This window comes from Bacillus rossius, chromosome 12 (assembly GCF_032445375.1).
Source record: "Bacillus rossius redtenbacheri isolate Brsri chromosome 12, Brsri_v3, whole genome shotgun sequence".
NCBI classification, from domain to species: Eukaryota; Metazoa; Arthropoda; class Insecta; order Phasmatodea; family Bacillidae; genus Bacillus; species Bacillus rossius.
This window is the reverse complement of record NC_086339.1, coordinates 31,206,464-31,230,394: the sequence shown is the minus strand read 5'-3', so window position 1 is coordinate 31,230,394 and position 23,931 is coordinate 31,206,464. Positions and strand designations below refer to the sequence as shown.

At 42.3% G+C, this 23,931-nt stretch overlaps 1 protein-coding gene across 1 annotated transcript in view; it reads left to right on the top strand.

The window, feature by feature from the left end:
* LOC134537287 (uncharacterized) overlaps positions 1 to 23,931 on the top strand; it is a 129,165-nt gene that overhangs the window by 56,168 nt on the left and 49,066 nt on the right. The window lies entirely within an intron of this gene.

The window sequence follows — 23,931 nt, the reverse complement described above, 5'->3', positions numbered from 1 at the left end:
TCACTCATAATTTGTTTGGTTTGAACCAAGGCTTCAATTTTGCGAACAGCATAGTTTTGAATCTGGTAACTTTTGACTACATATTCACAATGTGAACGTCTCAACACTTGAATTCTAGGAAAGCCTGTATGTATAAACTATTCCTACCGTTATTTACGTTCTGTGAAATGTGTAAAGCGGAGGATCGTGGTCGGCAACCTCTTCGAACATCGCCGAAGGCACCGCCGCTCACCGAGTTGTGTTGTTTCCGTTGGTAATAAACCGAGAAGGGCTTAGCTCTGTACACCAGTAGAACTTACAATGGTGTCTGGCCGGGGGGGGGGGGGGGGCTAAACGAGTCCTGGTTGGCCGATTATCTTCCTGGCGTTCAAACGGCGGGTCGTCGCATAGCTCTCCGCCTGCCGCTGCCTTCCTGTTCCCGCGCCGCCGAGGCGCGGGTATCGATTGCGCGGTGCGCCGAGTGCCGTCGGCGGGGAAAGTGGCGTTATGCTTCACCACAACCTCAACCTCAACCTCAACCTCAACCACCTGGTCTTAAGGGGCCCGCCTCGTCAGGGGTGTATGTGTGTTTGAGACGGCGGGATGATAAGCGCGATGCTCGCTGGTATTTCTAGCGCGGTATAGCCTCTAGGCGCAATGCTCTGAACTGGCGCGCAGTCTTCTCGTCGTCACATGATAACTGTGAAATTTGAGCGGTGACCGTAACGTTATATGGCCGAGAAACGAAGATAAAGGTGTGATGCAAATTCCGTAAGTGCTTTCAAGAATCTGTACCGGTTGTTTTACGCCTAAAAATTACTCTGAAAACATGCGTTTTTAGCCATTTTAACTCTTCTAAAAATACGGTTTAAAAACGTAATCCGAAATCAAAAGTAGTTTTCGGCCCACAGCGAACTCTTAAATGCTTTTCGTAAACAGACTCCACTTGGATATCTTGAGTTGTTTAGAAATCGCGTTTTGCCTGAAGCTCTGCGCACATACGGTGCTCAGAGCGTCAGGCAAAACCACGCGATTTGAAAAACTGCTCAAGATATCAGTGGTGTCTGTTTACGAAAAAACATTTAATAATACGCCAAGAGCGGATGAGAAGTCCTGTTTCCGTACTTCGTTCTCAAGCTGTAATACTAGGAGAGTGAAAATGGCTGAAACGCGTGTTTTCAGAATATTTTTTTTTCCCCATGGATTTAACTCCCAGCGGAGATTCTTAAAAGCACTCACGTGACTTTCATTACACTTCTATCCTCATTTATCCGTCACATGTTACGGTCACCGCTCGAGTCTCGTAGTTGTCCTAAGCACGACGAGAAGACCGCGCGCCAGTTCCCGCCTACCCGGGCACACATGCGGTGCGCAGAGCTTCAGGAAAAACAACGCGATTTCAAAACTACTCCAGATATCCCAGTGGGGTCTGCTTACGAAAAGCATTTAAGAGTTCGCTGAGGGCCGAAAAGTTCTTTTGATTCTGGATTAAGTTTCCAAACTGTATTTCTAGAAGAGTTAAAATGACTAAAACGCATGTTTTCAGAGTAATTATGATGCGTAAAACAACATGTACAGATTCTTGAAAGCACTTAAGGGACTTACACCTTTATCTTAATTTCTCGGCCATATAATGTTACGGTCACCGCTCAAATTTTAGAGTTTTCCTGTGACGACTTAGACTGAGCCTTGCGCTTAGAGGCGATAACCACGCTAGAAGCACCAGCGAGCGTCGCGCTTATCATCCCGCCTCAAACACAGATACACCCCTGACGAGGCGGGCCCCTAAGGCGATACCGCGCTAGAAGCACCACGCCTCACTGACACAAATACATATCTGACTAGCACCGCTTGCACAGTGAAGTAAGTAAAGTCTAAGAAAAAAACTTTGTAGGTTAATCTAATGGAGGAAACCTTTACTTCGCCTCAAATCACGTCCGTGCAAGACGGCTCTAAGAGGCAACCGAGTGGTGGTTTTCTCAACAAAATATTTTGTTTTTATCTGGCGAAATTATTGTGTAGAGTAGATTTCGAGTTGTTTCCGAATGCATCCTCAAGGGACAATGTATTCCAAAAGGAACCTTGGAATGTGCATCTTAAAGGATGTCTGACATTTTTGTTGATCTTCCGAGTAGTCGCAAATGTACTTATCTATCATCTTCCCATCTACCACCGATCAAATCGATAAAACTACGTGGTTCCCTACTGTGCATCGAGTTTTTTTCGTGCGATAGCACTCAACTTGACGTTTAAAAGGAATATAGGTGGGGAGATAACATATAAGTACCGTTGCAAGGATTGTTACAGAATCGCCGATGCAGTATTTCGTGAAAGGATGAGTAGTTCACGTTCTTTCGTTGATCCTTGTGGCCTTTGAAGATTTTGTGGTACTGTATTTTAGTAGGTATCTGTTGCTTAACCAGACAACTGATGCTGTTTAGCCCTTTTATGTTTATTTGTTCCTGTCAAATTACTTGAACACGTAAAAATATAAAATTGCCTGAATATAGAGAGTGAAAAAAATTTGTAAATGTAAACAATTAACTGCCGATATTTCTTTGTTGATACACCAGGTTTTGTTTCAGATATTTTTCCACGGATACTTTTGCACTGAATGCAACCTTGAGATTTAAGGATCTTTTGGTTATGGCTGCATCGGTAAATGACACATCCTTACTGTTAGGAGACAGTCATGTTGTATGGTATAAATTATTTTGTTGATCGAATAAATTTATTTCATCAGTTCAAAAGTATATACTTTAAAACGTGATTTTTGATTGTACTGAAGTATTTTTTTTTTTAGAGTAACTCAATGTTTGTTTTGCTGTAGAAAAAAAAAGAATTTTTTTTGTATGGAACAAACTTTTTTTTTCCTCAGTGCATGCTAACATGAAATTACTGTTATATCCCGATGTAATTTCTCTGAGGGGTTATTATTTTGACTTTGAGTCTCATTGACAACTAAATCATTCGACGTGGAGACTTGCACAACACTATGTAAAGATATGGAAGATATGGAAAGTAATGACAATAATTATGATTTCATAACACCAGGCTTGCAGTTTTTTTTTTTGCGCACTGACCTGGAAAATTAATGCAAAGCAAGTTTAAAAAAATAAAAATAATAAGTTATCATTGTGCTCTGAAAAAATTTCGCTGGCGCTCTCGTTCAGTCCGTTTAGCGTTCGGTCGTAAAACCTCTTTAGCGCGTACATTTTTCGCTCCAATTATCCACAGACCTTCAGTTTTTACGATGGCAGTGTCTGGCCGGCACGTTATGCCAACAAATTAAGTTTAAAGCGTGCCCGGCTCTGGGTTTTTACGATAAGTGCCTTTCCCCCCAGCTTACTTTCCCAGTATTGAGTTTCTCTTTCGCTGCTCTCGTAGTGCCGCCGTTAATTTATACAAGTTACTCAAAAACGATTTGGGGGGAGTCATGTGTTTCCACTAATTGTTTATAACGTTCGTCTTTTAACGGCTTTGTGCCTTAATGGCGTTTATGACCTCTTTACGACACGCTTATTCGCGAAATTTAACTGGCTTTCAACATACTGAATCATATAGGTCCATTACGATGTTGCATTTATATAAATACTTTTATTTCAAGCTCTCTCACGACTGATCGAGCTTTGTGAATGACTTCGTGTATGAAGTTTTTGCTAAAGCTTTAGTAAAGCTTAAAAAATCTCATCAAAACACTCGAATAAAACCAGTGAAGATGATATCGTTCTGCGCTAAATAAAAATAAAAACCTGGAAAGCGCAACAATGGTAGGACTCGCGTTCCGTTTGGTCATGCTGATCTTTACACATTAATTAAGTTTAATTATTTAACTAGCTTTTTCTAAGCGGCAATCCGTACTTAGTTTTGCGCACAGAATATATTAACTACGAATTCTCTGAGGGATCCCCTCAGCTTTAGTAGACGAGCAGAATATTTATCTTGCACACTAGCTGCCCGACCCGGCTTTGCACGGCTATACTAATGGCAAAAAAATTAAGCCACATCTCCCATTTACAGTAATGGTAAATAAAAAAAAATTCAGTGAAAATTTATTACAATGCTGTATAATGTACCGGAGAGAAAATGAATAGCACCGATGGTTTCCCGACTCGTGCACGCAACGTACAACTGATGTACCCGTACTTCGCTACGGCAGTCTACAGGCAGATCACTCTTGCGCCGCTCATTATACATGCCCCTCCTTGTAGGTACGCCACTGCCGCGCGATGCCCGTTGCCATGGAGACGCAGAAGGCATGAACAATGCAAAATCCTGTTTTCATACAGACAAAGTACCCACTGTTGCCTGGTTTTAACCACCCATGGGATCTAATTTTCGTAAAATGTCATCCTGCGTAACATAAGTAACATTACTGTGAAGTTTCAAGTCTGTAAAATATATATACTTGAAAAAAAGGGCAATTTTTGATATTTAAAGTACCCGCAAAATTTCAACGGTGATGAGGACTGCACTAATGAAATAGTCGTTAATTTCTAGCGCCTGCGGCATCGTCAACACACACTTCGTACGTGTACTGCATGTTGTATCTAAACCCCTCCATCGCATTTGATTCTAAATTGGACTTTTAGTAAGGATCCCTAATGTTATTGATAATATAATATAGCCTATAGCCTTCCTCGATAAATGTACTATCCAACACTGAAAGAATTTTTCAAATCGGACCAGTGGTTCCTGAGATTAGCGCGTTCAAACAAACAAACTCTTCAGCTTTATAATATTAGTGTAGATTAGGCTGCCGAAAGTGTAATAAGTCAACGAACACAATTTTTACAAAATCATTCGCCAAATGTCCTTCCAAAGGGTAGATATATGATTAATAATACTAATGTTTCAATGTTGTTAAATGTTGTATAAGGAACTTCAGATTATTATTATTATTATTATTATTATTATTATTATTCCCAAGACAAGTATTTTCCGTGGTTGTAAAGAGAACCAACTCACGAACAGCAGGTAGGCACTGTAGAAGAAATTCAAGGGTCGTTGATAATAATTCTGAAATTTCTTTGTTACACCATAGGTAGATTTTGCGCTTCAATAGTAACATTGGCATACGCTTATGCTGTACCGAAATGTTAGAAAGAGCGCCACTGTTTAAAGTGAATTTCGCATACTTTTCGCTACATCAATTCCTTAAATGGAACCTACATGCCCAATAATGTAGTTGTATATTGGTTGTGTCCAGTTCTTGAAATTTAGGTATTTTATGTTTAAACTATTAATGTTCAGTCCAGTATACGGGGTTATGCTGATGTAGTTAATGACACTGATAGTCACACCATCAACACTTTATTTTGGGCTGTTGTTGGTATTTTTCCACAATCCTTAAAGAAGAATATAAAATGTGTATACGTAACCTTTCCTGTTGCTTTCTCAAGTAAACGGCTGATTCGCACACAAGTAAAAACTCGGCACGACAATCATAAACCATTTCCCTAGTATGCATAGTCATATTTTAAGTACATTAGTATTTTAGTTCGTTAATAATTCATTTGGAGCAAAATATGTCGTACAAATGTGGGCCCTATTCTCAATATTAAGCGTAATTCTAAACATTAGAAAAATTACGAATACAATTCAGGGGTAAATACAGTGATGTAAGTATCGGACTGTGTTGTCGACAGTCAAGCATCACAATTGCGTGTACCGACATTATAAAAAAAAAGGTTCGATAATGTTTCCGTCTACTTGCACACACGTGGCCGCACGCTTATCTACTATACGTGTTGCTCTACGCGGCTATACACGGCTGTCTATAGAGGCACACTGTAGAGGCACACTGTAGAGGCATGCATTACGCGTGTTTGTGCGGTCATTTCGTGAAATATGACCATCTATCTCCACACGCAATGAGCTGTTCCTTGCAAAGTATTTATAGTATGTCGAATTACTCCGTCAATATTGAGAATGAGACCTACATTCATGTGACGTTTGCTCCAAATGAAATGACTATACGCACTGCAAGTGGTGGTTAACTCCTCGCGGGTCGCCCTGTATATTGTCGAGGCACTGCAACTTGACGGTTTCAGACGAGTCGGGAGATTATTCGGAACGTCCGTGCTGTTGTGGTTTTGCAGTGCGACGCTTTCACGATTTTAACGAGTAAAAGCGCGTTCGAAAGTCTGTCGCTCCGAATTAATAGGCGGACCTGAGTCTGTGGAATTTTTTCTTCCAGCGCGTCACGCGAATAAAAGTGAATGCAAATCTGACATTACAGTGCTGCTATCTACCGAGTAAAGTAACGCTCTCTCTGTCTTTCTCTCTCTTTCTCTCTATTTCTCTCTCTTTCTCTCTCTTTCTCTCTCTCTCTATCTCTCTCTCTATCTCTCTATCTTTCTCTCTCTCTCTATCTTTCTCTCTCTCTCTATCTCTCTCTATCTTTCTCTCTCTCTTTATCTTTCTCTCTCTATCTTTCTCTCTCTCTCTATCTTTCTCTCTCTCTATCTTTCTCTCTCTATCTTTCTCTCTCTCTCTATCTTTCTCTCTCGCTCGCTCTCTCTCGCTCTCTCTCGCTCTCTCTCTCTCTCCTGAAGCGTTGCTAAGGCTAGTTAACGTTGGTTAAGAATTAGTCGTGTACTCGAAATATGACTCATCGCATAATATGGAAATGGTTTATGTTTGCCGTGTAGGAGTGTTGGCTTGTCGTGCTCGAATCAGTCGTTGACTTGAAAAACAACAGGAATGGTTAGGTATACACACTTAAAATTTTTCTTTAAGGATTGTAGAAAAACACCAGTAAGAGCACAGTAGAATGTGTTGATGGCGCGAAATGTTTCAGGTTATGGTGTATAATGAAATGAGTAAGGAGTAAGGTGTCAGGAATAAGGAATTATCATCAGTATATGAGGACACCATGAAACACTTGGTAAGAGACGGCCCTAGTCTCGGGGGACTGCCACCCACAGCCGGCGCGGAGAGACGCAGACGCCCAGTTCGTTCCCGGGACTCCGGCGCGGGGAGACGAGACCCGGTCGGATATTGCTTCCTCGTGCAGTCGAATGCTTTCGAGCAGCGGTGACGTAAGAGAAGAAACAAGTACAGAGTGAATGCGAGGAATTTAGGAGAGATGGAGAGATAAATAGATATAGAGAGAGATAGGTAAAAAGAAATGGAGCGATAAAGAAAAAAAGGAGAGGTAAATTACCATCTATAAATTTGAGATGTAGAGAAATTTATAAATAGAGATATAGAGCGATTGAGAGAGAGACCGAGATGGAGTGGAAGAGGGATAGGCCGATATGAAGTGGATAATAAATAAACAGAGATGGATTGGATAAGAAATAAATAGGGATGGATTGGATAAGAAATAAATAGGGATGGATTGGATAAGAAATAAATAGGGATGGATTGGATAAGAAATAAATAGGGATGGATTGGATAAGAAATAAATTAGGATGGAGTGGATAAGAAATAAATTAGAATGGAGTGGATAAGAAATAATAAATAGAGAAGGGGTGGATAAGAAATACGAGGGTTATTTTTTCTTCAACCTCCGATCGGCTGTAATAAAAAACGGGAATGAATTGGGAAATTATTTTAATGTCAAAAGAAACGTACATCTTTACTCTATTTTTCCACATAATCACCGTGCACATTGAGGCATTTGTCGTACCGATGCACCAGCTTTCCAATACCCTCTGCATAAAATGATGCCTCCTGCCTATTCAGCCACGTTTTAACAGTGCTCTGCAGTTCATCATTGGTGTTGAAGCGTCGTCCTCCAAGCCACTTTTTCAACATGGGGAAAAGGTGATAGTCACTCGGTGCCAAATCCGGACTGTAAGGAGGGTGATCAAACACAACTGAGGTGTGAGTTGGCCGCTCCACATAGTTGGTGGAAGGGGGTAAACACTACGAGACGTGTCGATTCGTGTACGAGCGATTAGGGTATCGATTAATGGGCATGCCATGGAGAAATGAAACTGTAATCACACTGCAGGGCACTGTTAAAACGTGGCTGAATAGGCAGGAGGCATCATTTTATGCAGAGGGAATTGGAAAGCTGGTGCATCGGTACGACAAATGCCTCAATCTGCACGGTGATATGTGGAAAAATAGAGTAAAGATGTACGTTTCTTTTGACATTAAAATATTTTCCCAATTCATTCCCGTTTTTTTTATTACAGCCGATCGGAGTTTGAAAAAAAAAATAACCCTCGTAAATAATGAAGGAATGGATAAGAAATAAATTTAGATGGTGTGGATAAGAAATTAATATAGATGGTGTGAATAAGAAATAAATATAGATGATGTGAAGAAAAGGATGATTAAATACGGATGAAGGGGATAGGTACAACCGGACAGATGTGAATTGAGACCGAGAGAAGGCAATGCGGACTGCTGATGGAGATGGAGCGAGAGAGCGAGAGTGGGCGGGAAGGAAGACGGGGGAAAGAGGAAACAAGAGAGGGAGGAGAGGCAGAGCCGCCAGCCTCCTTGCGGCCGAGTCCTGCGGGATCCCGGACGCCGAGATGAAATTAAGGCGCTGGAAGTGATTCCGCCCGCCGCGCCGTGTTTCCATTAGCCCGACAGCCCGTCCAGTGACGTCACGGCTCCGGCTGCCCGGGGGGGGGGGGGGGGGGGAGAGGTGTCGTGCAGACGGGAGACCGCGGGACTGCTCGTGAGCTTCAGACGAGCCGGGCGATCCAGCGAGCGTCCCAACAAACTTAACTTTAGTTATTTGTATCCACGTCTCTTCGGCAGCGACTTCATCTGAGCCTGAGACTTATCGTGAGGTTACTGGAGGGAGGCCTTCTTTTCACAGACGAGACAGCCAAACTCCCGATCGTGCATCTTCGTTTTTTTTTTTTTTTGTTCATTGTAAAAGGTTTGGTTAGCTACATTATAAATACTTTAAAACATTGTGGACGGTTGATGTGGTTAGGATAGCTGCATTAAAGATATTTGTGAAATCATGTAAACGGTTTCCTAGCCCTGGATAGCTATATATTAAAAAGTTATTTGCTTATAATGTATCTAACCTATCCTAATCGACCGCAAAATTTAATGCCACACCGGTATATACAATGAGATAAAACGGAAAAAAAAAGCTAGTTTGAACTTCGGGGAACTTCGGGTATGGCTCTTTTGTCTGTGAAATTAAGGCTTCCCGTTAATGGAAGTGGTTGGTAATTAACATAAACAAGAAGTACTTGTGTTTTTTTTTCTGATTAAAGATTTTTTTTACATACGCCATTGCGCGTCAAACTGTATTTATTATATAGAGAATCCTCAATAACGGACCAAAAAATATTGTACATGCAAGCACACAGCAATTAAAGCCAAAATCTGCGGATATCAAAAGTTAAATGCAAAGAAAACACAGTTCATGGAAAGAATTAATCATAAAAATATCAGAGCAAAGACTAAACGACGACGAGACAGATGCAACAATAACAGCAAATAAATTAAAAAAAAGACCTTGTACAACACAGCAACAACAAAAAATTAATCAATCTTCCACATTGCAAGAATTATTCTAAGAAAGTTTTTCTCCTCCGTCAACAATGAGACATAATGGTATTAGCCAATATTGTTGAATGTGAATGTGCTAAACGTCCATTAGAAATATGCTTGGCACTTCCTGACTTTTTCTGGACTCGGCAGTCGTTTGCTTCGTCTTGGTTATTACAAAACGCCAGGTTTCAGAAATAGGACTCACCATTTTTTTTTTTTTACAATTACTCCACGATATGACGTGTAATTCAGGATGGTTGGAAAAATAATCGTGAAATTTTCCATTTCAACATCCTCTCGGAGTGATTTCGAAAGAAAAAAAAATCGAAGTGAGTCTTTTAGTACTCGCCAGTGATGTGTAACATTTAACCTCGTTAACGAGCAAATTCAAGTGTTCTCGTGTTGCAAATACATTTAAAATATGAAACGTGGACTCGATTTTTAAAGTACAATTCTTTAAAATAATGCCGAAATTGATAAATATATACGCAAAGGGTGTTTTAAACTACATTTCTTGACGTGAATCACACTGAAGTTTCCTCACACGCCGCTAGAATTCGCTGCTGAAGCAGCTGCTACGTTGACTATCGAATCATTCCATTTGCAGAACGAAATTTTAAACTGCTTAAGGAAACGGCTTCAATAAAAGCGAAAAAAGGTTTGAAAAAAAAATTCTAAACCCCCGGTCTTGGTACTAATTTTCGGCAAGGAATTTTATTAAAATACTGTCCATCTTGTAAAATCCACTAAACCGTTAATACTACAAAGTTTCCCCTTGATTTTGTGAACTTTGGTTCGCGCCATCCGCCACCGATAGCAGCGCCGTGGTTACACATTTCCGTTCCATACGACTTCTGTTCCATTCACGAAATTGCTGCCGCATACTTTATCAATCCTAGCTTTGAAGGTGTTCGGAATGGGGATAGGGGTTGAGTTAGTCATGTGGCTTACGGCGAGTTTATGAAAGAATGTTCTGACTTCACGTTCAGAGGTCAACTTTAAAAAGAAATTTGACACCGTTTTGCCAAACATGAGAGGTCTTACTAAGCTACAACACCAATTAACTTGAACATAGAGAAGCTACGTGTGACCGTCTAAAAAAAAAAAGTTAAACGTCTCCGAAATTGGCGGGAAATTTTTGTGAACCGAACTAGGAAATTTCGAAAGCAAGTTTGGTACAGCTATTTCCTCTAAAGTGTGGATGAAAATGATTTCGTAGCTCTCCCTCCAACAACGTTGGATCTGCTCTTGAAAGCCAAAAAATAAAAAATTTCATTTGTGCAGTTTATACGGTTTTACTAATTTCTGGGCGTATGTTTAAGAAAGACTGTCAGCCCCAATATAGTACAGTTTTATTTATTTTTTGTTTATATTGTGCCCAAAAATTTCTCAGTGACAGAGGAAACTCTTTGTACTATTCGTCATAACGTTGTGAAACAACAGGAGTCACTTTTTTTTTTTTTTACTTCATCGTGTTCTTTACTTCACCCAACTCACCCTCTCTTCGTTTCAGGGTCAACGCAGAAGTTTCTGACAAGGAAATCTGGTTAGCCCAATCGTGTTTCTGAATGCGAGTGAACTTTGGGCGAGAACCAAAGTTCCTGGGGGGAAAAAAAGGGGGGGGGGGAGAAATCACCCCTCCCCCACCCTTCCTAACTGGATTAACGAGGTAAAGTTTTCGTGCGCCCATCGAGCCAGACAGTCGATTCGACGGATGCCTTGTGAAAGGGGGGGGGGGGGGGGGGGGCGGAGCGCTTCTTGAAATTCGGGGCTTGGCGTGGCTTTTCCCCTAAAACGTGACCTGCGTTTAAAAAAAAAAAAACTGTCGCTTTACACGTAATTCTCGTGCCGAAGAGACGAAGAGACAATAAAAGCTACATTTTGAGCTACTCACAGTCAGTGGTGCATCCAAGGGGCTATACCCTCCACCCTCGCTTTTTTTTTCAATTCCTCGTGCCGAAGTTACGTTTTTATTGTGGGAGGCATTTTGTTGTTTATTTTTGTTGAGTTTTAAATTTTTTTTGCCCCTATAGGTCTTGTTCTACAATGAACGCTATTCCCTGCTTTGCCTATTGTTGAAATTCCATTGGTAATGTTGGTGTTACACATTTAAAACACAGCACTCTTTCCGTCCTATAAGTACACGTGTATCAACAATTATGTGGACAAGTCTTTTATATTCAACTCTCAAGTATTTTCGTAATATTTGATTATGATGTGGGTGGAGTGGATGGGGGGAAGTGGGGTGAAAATTGTAGACACTCATCTTGGCTACGGGACTCTGCCACGCCTCTCACCCTTCGTTGACGCCCACTTAACACCAGATGCTTGCAGGGATAACATCGGGGGAGAGAAGTACAGTTTCTGAAAACAATCTCTCTGACACTCATCTCCTGCATTCCCCCTCTTCACCATTTCGACGCCAGTAACGGGTTTGCGATTTGGGAATGGTTTACGTTGTACACAACAAGAAGGGCATTTCTGTAACGCATTTGCTTCGTGCAGGTAAGTGGTCAGTAGGACTAGGACATGCCTGAATACCGAATTTGCTATACATGAAAAGTAACCTGTGTAGAAGCACTGTGTGTCTCCCGCGGGAATCGAACCCAGCGCCCTCCCCACCACGGATCCGCTGGACCAGATAAGGTGCTGTGAAGACTTGCGATCTCAGACACACACGTACTGAGGCGATGAATCATCGTGGCGTGACGGAAAAAAATTGGTTCTCTGTTAAGTTGGTTTACGGACGGTAGTTCAACGTGACGACGTCATAACAAAACATTGATGAAATTATTGCATACTATTATGAATAAAAATGAATAATTTTTATTGATTTATCACTATTTTGTATGGATACAAAGAAAGAGTGAAATGAAATCTACAATTTAATTGATAAATTTACTTTTATCTGCACTCATTAATTCAAATATGTTTATGACTTTAACGAAGAGATTATTTTAACTATAACTTTTATACATGTTTGCTATTTAACTTCTTCCAATCTGTGTTATTCTGTTAAAGGATAGGACGATGATAGGAAAAGTAGGAAACGAATGGGAGTGTTTCAAGTTTAATGTGCCTCGAAAAAGTCAAATCGATGGTTGTTCCAATCGAGTGGAAGAGAGATAGATGCGGCGCAAGCGTACAATGAGCGTAACGGGACACTTTTTCGTGCGTGCAGCCGGCGTTCATCGATTTATTAGACGTTGTCACGTCAAAAAAAGGTGTAGCACACAGGATTGGGGCGCTCGATTGCGTGGTGGGATATATGGCGCAAGCGTTAAGTGAAGCGACGCCACAAGTGCTGCATTTTCCCGTTACGCCTCCTGGTTGACAATCGTACTGCTGACCACCGCCCTCGAGAATACACAGACCAGCTGCACATTCACTAGCCTCATGATGGTGCTGTGAAGTTTCACTTTTAACGCGCGTGGCGGTCAGCACACACACACACAGTCCGAACAATTGCACGCTCGTTCGCAAATGGGCTTTACTGTCGACGCTCTCTGCTTGGGCGTCGGGACGCTTCCTCTTGTGCGAGACTTGGTCGTGAGACGCCTGTTGAGGTCACGACTTGAGGAGAAAAAAAAGAAAAGAAACGTCCCTTGTCCCGTTTTCGTTTTGTCGTCTGGGGCTGGGTAGTGAAGGAGATTGTTTTTTTTTTTTGTTCATTTACCTCGGGCAACTTCATTCGCAGTCGCTCCTTTTCTCTCTCTCTCTCTCTCTCTCTCTCTCTCTCTTTCCAACCCAATATTCGCGCGTGTGTTGCTCGGGCGTCGACTGTGTAATTAGAGAGCGCCGGCAGGAGAAGGACGGAATAACGGTGCGTGGGAGGGAGGAAATGAAAGAAAACGTAATCCAGCGAGTAAATTAGCAGGGACCCGTCGCACGACGCAAGGGGTGGGTCATGCATGCGTCCCGTTTGAGTGGAGAGGGTTTGGGGAAAATTGTAATTTCGGCATGCCAAACTCAGCGCACGATGCTTAGGTGGAATTATATCTCAGTTTTTCTCCCCCTCCCCCTTTTTTTTTTCTCTCGCCGGTCCCGGTTTTGCACGGGGGGGGGGGGGGGATTGGGCACGCGCGAACTAAGACTGAGAGCCCGGTGAGCGGTTTAATTCTTCCCGCTTTTGTCGTGTTCAGTTTCCGAATTATTCCCAGAACGGATTTCCTTGTTTTCCTCTCTGCCTGGACGGGGCGGGTGATGTTCCGTGCCTGATCGTCTCCTCAGCTTTCCTCGCCTGGGGCTTGAGTCCCGCGGGAACGACTTCAACTTCAACTTCAACTTCAACTTCAACTGGGACTGCGCGAAGTGACGTGGCGGCAAAACGTCGTTCATCTTCGCCTGGAGAACGGTCTGCAGCACCCCCCCTTCCCACCCACCAAAAAAAAAAAAACCAAGGTGTGATGTAAAGTCCAAATTTCAAAATGGCAAATTGTGTATAGTCAGGGGCGGCTCCAGGGCCTCACGTCTTGCATGTCAAGTTTTGTTGTGAAACACACGGAAATCGATGAGAATAAATATTTGGTACCAAAAATAAGAATAGGAAATCTATTAACCACAATGTTACCATTTTACGAACTTCAATTCCTAAGGGGTAAAAAATAAGTAATTAGGATTTTCATATAATTATATCTCCGAATCTAATCAAGCATTAAGAATGGTTATTTGAGTACCAATAAAAAAATATACGAAAACTACCTACTACAATTTTATCATTTTGCGAAATTAAACTCTTAAGGGGTGAAAAAATATAACAATGGTTTCAAGAGAACTAATTACACCTTCGAATCTAATCAATCATAAAAAACTAGCTCAAGGAATACTAGTGAAAAATAAAATATCCAAACCATATCTCCAATAATATGCCAGCAAACATGTGGGAAACCAATAAAATGCCAGCAAACACGTGGGAAACCAATAAAATGCCAGCAAACACGTGGGAAACCAATAAAATGCCAGCAAACACGTGGGAAACCAATAATATGCCAGAAAACACGTGGGAAACCAATAAAATTGCCAGCAAACACGTGGGAAACCAATAAAATTGCCAGCAAACACGTGGGAAACCAATAAAATTGCCAGCAAACACGTGGGAAACCAATAAAAATGCCAGCAAGCACGTGGGAAACCAATAAAAATGCCAGCAAGCACGTGGTAAACCAATAAAAATGCCAGCAAGCACGTGGTAAACCAATAATAATATGCCAGCAAACACGTGGGAGACCCATATTGAACCTCTGTCCCTGGATCGTGTACGAACCCTCGTGTGTTCGACCGGCGCTGGAGTTGCAGGCACGTGCGAGCCACGCCCACCGTCCTCCACGGACGTCCGCCAGCCACACGAGGCGAACCGCGCTGGCCACGCCCACGAGGCCACTTGCCAGCCCACGTGACCCACACACACGTGTTCAGTCGAACTACCTCCGCGAGGCCGAGATCGTATATATCCTGCTGCTCGACTCGTTACCTCTCTATCCCTCCCTCCCCCCCGAGGCTTTCGCGTGTCTCTGTCGAGGGATCCGCGCGGTGACTTAGAAACACACACACTTCTTACTGGAACAGTAAATTTATTAATTAAATTGTAGATTTCATTTCACTCCTCCTTTGTATCCATACAAAATAGTGATAATTCAATAAAAATGATTCAATTTTATTCATAAAAGTACGCAATCATTTCATCAATGTTTTGTTATGACGTTGTCACGTTAAACAATCGTCCGTAAACCGACTTTACAGACAACCAATTTTTTAAATTTTTTTTATATGTTTAGTTAGAGAATATGGAATAGCTTTTATAATAATAAATGTTATTTATAGTAATATGCACTTGTGTAACAGATCATCTTGGTCAGGGGCGCAACAACTAAATTTCCTAAAGCGGGGGGGGGGGGGGGGGGGGAAACAATATGCCTTTTTTTATAAAGAATCATCAATCCCCCTATTGAAGCGGGTGGTCCGGGGGTCCTCCCCCGGGGAAAATTTGTATATCAAGGTGTAAAATGGTACTATTTAAATATAGTTTTATTATCTAAAAATTGATTACGCAACACTTTCTTTGCTCCCGTTTGCCCCCACTTCAAGGTTTCAGAGGGGGGGGGGGGGCAAAATACCCTTGCCCCCCCCCCCTGTTGTTGCGCCCCTGATCTTGGTTGTAATTTGTTTTTAGTAATGCGCAAGCTTTGGGTTTAACAGAAGGCGAAACGGCACGCGCGCACCGGCGCACCCAGTAGCGGTGCTCCAGGCGTGCCGCCGCGGCCAGTAGGTCGCCGTCGTCTGCCCTCGCGCGCTCCCGTTGCCCGCGCAGATTACCTACCCCCTCGACCCGAGGTCACCGCCGTGACCCCGATGTCCGAGCGCGCGTCCGGCTCTGTTCCAACTGATCTGTGGCTCTGGGCTTTGAATATGTAAACTGTATAGACAGAGGTGCCCCCCCCCCCCCCAAACACTATGACTCCCCCCCCCCCTTAACCTAATGATGCGCACCCCCCCCCCCCCACCGAAATTTTTTATGCCATTTTCTCAATGATTTACTCAATTATTTTATAATATTATACTTTTTTAGTATTATATTTTATCACATTTTGCATTTATTAAAACTGATTTTCTAATAATAATTTTGGTCATATCAGGTAATATTTCCATCCTGAACCGACAGATGCCAAACTGCTTTTGTTGAGGAAAGTGCGGGGTTGTCAATTTGATTTACAAGATCCCTTTCAATTATCAAAGCACCAGAAACGTATTTTCACATTAGAAGATATAATTATGTAAATAATATATACATTTTTCTCGTCTTTTAACCACCCCCCCCCCCCCCCTTGAAATTTTAATGACGCAGTCTGCGTCGTTACCCCCCTTGTGGGCACCCCTGATATAGAAGTCGCGAGTGGATAGGATTTATTGTACGTTTTTCAGAAGCGTATAATGAGCAGCTTGGGAACTTCACCGCTGCAGTGCGCTGCCGTAACGCCCTGTATCGTCTTAGTTGTTATTTACACGTTAGAGCGCAGCACTGTCGCCCGCTGTCATTCCCCGCACCCCTCATCCATCATTCACTGCAGCTCGAGGACGTTCAACGGGAGGGGGAAGGGGTGTTTGAAGAGTTCGACACTTGTCCGCTAGGGACCACCACATGTCGATTCCCTAGAGATGGTGTGGCGATTGCGGCGGTGAATTAACCAACTACCTCAAAACCGTATTAGAAATTTTAACCTGGGCTGGCGACTTCTATACAGTATATATATGCAAAGCTCTGGGTCTCTGTTCCACAGGTCACTAATCAAATTTTTTTTTATATATAGTTAAGTGGCCTACAGCTTTCGCCCATAGCCAAATGGTCATTCATTATATGCAGCGTGAATCTCAATTTCCAGTCATTATCAAATATGAGAATATATATTTTACACCCATGCCTTACCCGGGACTCGAACCCAGGACCCCTCGCACCGTAAGCCGGTGTGCATCCGACTACGCTACGGAGGTCGGCTCACTAATCAAATGGTAAAAACTTAGAATTGAAGGAAAAATCACATCATTTATGATGTAAAATAACTTTAAAATACTGAAATAAAAGTCGAATGCCTCGTTTTTTTTTTTGCATTTTTGTAAATCCGTAGCATATGGCTTTTGCACACATTACCAAGGTTCACCTGAAAAGAATATGCCCTCCACCATAGACTTTGTGTAATATCACCGAAATTCACACTGTGCTATTTTTTGCTAAACCATTATAAAATGCATGTTTGGCATTTGGCATTTTCATTCTCTTGGTTTGGTTTTCATTTTTAAGTGAAGTAGCTTGGCTTCTGGGTTATTGCCGCGTCCGAGGCGAATATATCATCCACGTTTCCGTCGACATTAAAATTAATTGTTTTGTTCATTACTTGATTCTTATTCTTGAACATACTACTTAAAACTATTTTTTTTGTTTACTTTTTAGTTCGTACGACATTGAAGGCGTGTTTTTTTAAATTTTTTTAATGTTTGATTTTTCTATTAAAAGGTAGAATTATTTTAATGTAGACTCTTTTTTTGGACTTTAATTTAGAAACATAAAATATTATATACTAAGTAAAAATATTATTGTAGTTTCTATTTATGATTTTTTTTTTCAAAATAAATAAAATCAGTCTTTTTGCTAATAACATCACAAGGAGACGTACAAGTATTTTGTATTTTAATGTTACATAATGATTATTTATTAATATTCATAGTAAAAAAGCCTTGGCTTTAGATTTTGCAGTTAATAAAAATATATTTAGCCTGTACTTTTCAATTTTCATATTTATAACTTCCACATGAATTGGGATATTGAAAGTTTCAGTCTCTAGTTTAACATTCATCAATATATTTAGAATTGTTTCATGCACACATTTTAGGTATCTTGCCATGAAATTTTGAAGCAGTTGATCAACGTAATCTTAGCCTACATGTGTTTGAAATTTTTATGACAGTAAAGATGAAATCCGCTATCACATAACACCATAAAATATTGGCTTCGGTTACAACTTGAAAACCGTTTTTTTTATCTGCCCGTCCATCACAGCCCTTTCCTCCTTGGATCCAACCCGTGCGTTGGCGAACGCCTGGACACACTGGCAATTTCTGCTCTCCTTCAGGAAAGAGGGTTCCGTAATGGAAGGCGATGGGAAGGGAAGGGAAGGGAGGGGAAGGGGGGGGGGGGGTGCGAGGCCACACCTGTGGAACAACCGCGCGAGAGAGATTGAACAGTTAATAATTCCGCTCCATTATCGGATGCTGCGGGAGTGTTTCGGCAACGCCGACCTCGCCACCCTTCTATTAATTCCGAGAGGGAACTGGAGCACAAGCATGCCCTACGGACGGAAAAAATAAAAATAAAAAAGATAAATCGTGTACGGTTTACATGGCGGTAATACAAGACGTTCGGGTGAGGTAGCGAACATTACTGCCTTGTTTGGATGCAACCGTGACCTAACTCAACGGGCCTTAACTCCAGAATGTGTTCATTCCTAATCCTAGCAAGGGAACAAATAGGCAACCGTTTTTAAGAAATTCGAGGCTAGAATCTGATTTCAACTCTTTCCAGCGGACGTTTCGCAACCATCAATACAATTGTTAACGCAAAAAAAAAAAACTAGAGATAGCGCCATTGCACATAAATTGAAGCGCCTTTCTATTGCGATTATTTCTTTTTATGGCCATTAAAGTGTACAAAATATATTCCAGGATAGTTGCGCTACCATACAGTTTCATTTCGCACACCCACGCGCTTGGACCGTCCCCCGATTGAGAAAATATTATTCATAAGTTAAAAAAAAGTTCTGGTAATATCTTATTTACTCACCACAGAATTGTGAGAATTTTGTCTTGGTTATCTCATTTAATTATGCGTAATCAGTAGAATTGAATTTTTTTAACTTGCAGAGTTTTAATTTTGCAATTAATTTAGTTATTACTATGTGTAGCATTGATCCCCAAAATGTTTAAATGGGACTTTATCTACTAATAATTAAATAATATGCAAATCGTATATTATTTATTTTAATGTACAGTTATGAAATTTAATTCATTTAAATGTTGACAAGTTGAATATAAAATGGCGAGTGTTTTCAAATGAAATAAAAAATTCTTGCGATGGGCTTTAAAGTGATATTTATGCTGTAGTAAATTGTTGATTTACTTCATTTATCATTGTATACAGAATTAATATTTAAACATTAAAATTTTAGGGCACTGATAAACACCACTATTATTCTGATATAGGCGCAGAACCGCGAAATACAGCCTGCTATGAACGGCAAAGGAAAAAACTAAAGTGGACGAGTCTTTCAGCACTCGCCAGAGATGTGCAACATAATATAACCTCGTTAACAAGCAAATTCACGTGTTCTCTTGTTGCGAATACACTTATAATAATACGAAACTCGGGCCTCGGACACAATTTAACGTAACATTATTTAAATTCCATAAAAAGATGGCAGCACCGTGGTTACACATTTCCGTTCCTTCACTTCGTCGCATTCACGAAAATTACTCCCACCAAATGCCGCATCCCGAGATCTAAGTCAAAAAAGGGGAAAAAAAGGCGACGTCAAAGAATTTTTGTTTTGTTTCAAATCGTAAATTTTGTTCTCACAAAGGAGATGTAGGTAAAAGAACGTACAAGGAAGCTGTTATCCGGAAAAGAAGAAAAAAAATGTTTTAGAGAGACGGAGGCTTTCAGCAGAAACAGAATTCTCCCGACTTCAGACAAGAAGAAAAGGTGGAGTAGAGTGCCGGCTTGCAATGCTTCAGAAACATCGAGTCTGAGGAGTGTGTTTTCGGTGATGAATCGCTCCGAGATAGTGTCTGCGACGAACGTTGGGGATACCTCGCGCTGGCGAATAGAAGCAAAACAAACCGAATGAAAATTAATCAGGAAGGGATGTGAAATGGAATTAACGATGTGCGTGTCGTTTGCATGTATGTACAACGAATGAAACGATCACGCTCTAAACTTACACATGCACAAAAACCCTTAATCATACGGAGTTACAAAAAAATAGTACAATAAAAGTGAAGATGGTTTGTTTAATGATAAAAGATTTTTCAAATGCTAGACATTCAGAAACGAACACGGTTAACCATTGTGTTTGAATTCTGTAAAATAAATGATTTGAATTATAAAGCACATAAATTATGTCGTGAAGTGAGCATAACTGCTTGGAGTGTAAAATATGTCTAAATTATACAGAGGCATGATGTGCCAGATAGAGAGAGAGAGAGAGAGAGAGAGAGAGAGAGTAGGAGAAGAACTAGTAATGTTTTGGAGACAGAGGACAAAATAGAGACTTTTTATATATCAGCTGATGGTGCGTAAGAAACTTATAGCCACTTTTGGGACGTACCAAGAGTATTTGTGTACCAAATGAAACTTCATGGTAGTGAAACTATCCTGGAATACATTTTGTAGACTATTGCTCATAGCAAGAAATAATTAAAGTACTTGAGAAAATTAGAAAGATGTTTCTATTTTTGTGTGATGGTGCTGCTGTCTCTGGTCTTTTTGCCGTAACAATAATTGTATCGATGGTTGCGAAACGTCCGCTAGAATGCGTTTGGAACCAGTTTCTAGCATCGCGCAGGGCACCGTTTCTCAAGATTGTTGCGACTTTTATTTCCCCTTGTTGGGATACGGTTCGGACACGTTCTGGAATACGGCTCGCGAGTTGGGTCACGGTCGTATCCCTGACAGGGCAGTGCTTGTTCGCTACCTTAACCCGAACGTCGTGGAATAACATCCCTAGACGCCTATTGACGTTACCAACGTTCGATCGACAGGTTGAAAGCGATGACTAGGGGCAGGCATTTTTCGCGAATAAAGCTGAACGCCTGTTAGACTGCAACGAGGTACACGCGCACCAGCGGTTTCTTCCTTGTGATTGGCGGCCGCCTGGGAGAGAAGTGGCTGCCTTGTCCGGCTGAGCCACTCAGGACGCGTTTGCTTCCGCAATGAATTTACTGTGATTGGTGTTTTTAACAATCGTCATGTACCTGAAAGAAACTCGCCCAGTCACGAAACATTGACGATGCTACAGTGTTTTTTAACTTTCAAGCTTGCCTCAAGAATCTTTTAGCGAAATTTGCATGGGCCCTAGCGATGGCGTTCGCGCCGCATGCCGCGGGTCACGCTGGTTGGTTGGCGGCTGGCGAGAGGAAAGGGGGTCGTCCAACGGGCGGTGGGCATTCGGCCGGCTGCGCCGTGGCTACGGGGCGCGAGTCAGCTGCGAGTCTTGGACTCTCGCCGAGTCGGGAACCGCGCCAACAGCAGCGGCGGGGAATGCCGTCGCGCGCCTGTTTACCCGCGCCGCGGCCAAGTTCGGCCCGGTGCAAGGTCGGCCTCCGTTCTCCCCCTCCTCCCCCCCCCCCCCGTGACCGGCGAGGGAAGTCCCACGACTGATTCACACTCGCGAGTTCGTACTGCTTCGAATACCGCTGCCAGACCTGACAAAACCTTTCGTTTCAGTTAGACGTGCGAAAACCCAACCTCTCGGGGAAAATAAAGCAAAAAGAGCCGTGTCCGAGAACCCCCGTTCATCCACCCTGATGCGGTTCTTCCGCGCCTTATAGACATCATTTCCTTTTGTTAGTGTCGTTGTGTTTTCCGTTACTGATGAAATTACCTAGCTGTCAACGATCATGCAGAAATGGATTTTTAAAAAATGGTTATGCGACCACCACGCGTCTTTTGAAGTCAAACTTCACTGAACACAGTCACGTTTACAAACGTGCGCTGGGAGACGGCCCGAGTGTTTCAAGCAGGATCTGTGTCCAAAAGGAGTAGCATTCAGCAGCACGAGTGTGTCAGCGGCGTAACGGGATATGCAGCGCTGTAGCGTCGCTTCACTAAAGCTTGTGCAAGAGAAGTGAGGATTGCTCAGTATCGTACATACCCCTTTTTCATTCTTCGCCTTCGAGCGCCTCACTCCTTAGCGTTGTGCACTTTTCGTTACGGTCTTAACGAATCACCTTGACTTACTCTCTACCGGTAGTAAAGACGTTTCACTTGAGAAAATAATTTCACGTTCATTTTCAGCATTAGAATTCATCTTTGAATCAATTAGAAAATGGTAAAATTTCTAGCCTAATTAATTTTTTTTTGAGTTCGTGGTTTGTGTGCGGGGGGTGGGGGGGGGGAGGAGGAGGAGGTGAAATTACGAAAATTTCGCATGTTGCATGACCGCCCATGCGGCAAGCACCAGTCTTCCACAGATGTAGTTCGTCCAGGGCATGCGTGTTCCTTGGGAAACCGGGGGGGGGGGGGGGGGGGGGGCGAATTAGGGTATGAGGCTTTCTCACTCTCTTTCACAATGGAATGGAAACATCTACGAGTGGGTTTTCTTGAGGACGTCCGGGGCGTGGGAAGAACCACTTAAACTCCTGCTTTCATTCCTCGCCACCGGGAAACTAGCAATTTTGTTACAAGAGTGGGCGCAACTGTCGAGTCCGTTGCGTAACAGCCGCCTGCAGTCTACAGTTCACAGGGATTAAAGCCACAGCCACAACCCGAACAGTCCTAAGTTTGATGATCTAAAAGGTTAGGTTAGGTTAGGTTAGGTTAGGTTAGGTTCGGTCAGTGAAATAAATACTTAATAGTTCTTGATTTTTTTTTTTTTTTTCACTGGAAGTTTGGTGCTACGTTTGCTTATCTAAAATTTATCTTGGAAGGAAAGAGTACAATTTTGCCTCTTCGAAATTCTTGTGTGTCTTAACAAATGTCGTCAAATTTTACAAACCACTAACTTTTCTTTTACAATTTCTGCAGATTGGGTAAAAAAAAAAGTCTATTGGTATGATTGGGCCCCTAGAAAATCGACTCCTTTCTTTTTTGGATACGTCGGTGTTCCTTGATTAGGTTTGGGTTATTTTTTTTCCACGATGGATTCGCAAACTTCGGAGAACTTCGGAACTCTCCGGGTTTTTGCTCTCATCCGTGTGAACTGTAGGCTTCCTTGAACTGTAGGCTTCCTTGAACTTTTCTTCAGCCTTCGGCTTATGCTTCACAGACCTCGAGTTCAACTTCTAGATAGTTGGACGGGCGAGTTACTTTTATGAGATGTCAAGGCTGGGCTTGGACTTGCGATTTGTGATCGCTACAGCGAAGCACGAGGTTTACAATGCGAATCCACGCATTTGTGATCATGAACGTGGATTTCATGTGAGGGGGGGGGGGGGGGGGGGGTCTGAGTTTCAGAATCTTGTTGAATATAAAGTAAAAAAAATAATACGTTTTCCTTTCACGCTTGAGTTTACCCCTGTTTACAACGAAACACTCAAAACTCAAAAAGTCGAAATCGGGCTTAGGATAATCTGTACGAAGATGTGGTTATCCGAGATTGCGAAGTAGGTACACTTCGTAAATTTCACGTTAATTCTCCGTATAGAAAAAAAAATATCCGTAGATTTTACGGTGATGTCTAACCGTGGAAAGAATGCACCGTTGCGGAACACGACGGCTTGAGAAAATTTTTCTCTTCTTTGCCCTCTCTTCCCCCTCGTTGTTACAGCCACAGAGCGCGCCCCCGCCGACGCCCGCAAACAGATCGATGGACGCGCGACCCACGTGGTCGCCAGTCTGAAGGGCCGTTCGCCGGGCAGGGGGTGAAGGGGGTGGTGGCGGGACGGACGCTTCCCCCGGGCGCCGAGACGCCGAACGCGAGCGTGGGCGAGCGAGCGCGTGGCTGGCGCGGGATCGATACGCACCCCATCAGCAAACCTACCCCCAACCCCTCACACCCCCCCCCCTTTATTCATAACTACTAGAGACCCGCTTAAATTCGCGCTATCTGGCGACACGGTAATGACCTTCGTCATCGGAGCACAGGTATCTTTAATACACCCTGAAGGACTATGTACACAGAAAAAAAAAATTCCGTACATCTACAAAAAAAACAACCCTTTTGGGAACCAGTTGCCGTGAACTATTTTGTAATACTTGCAACATATGAC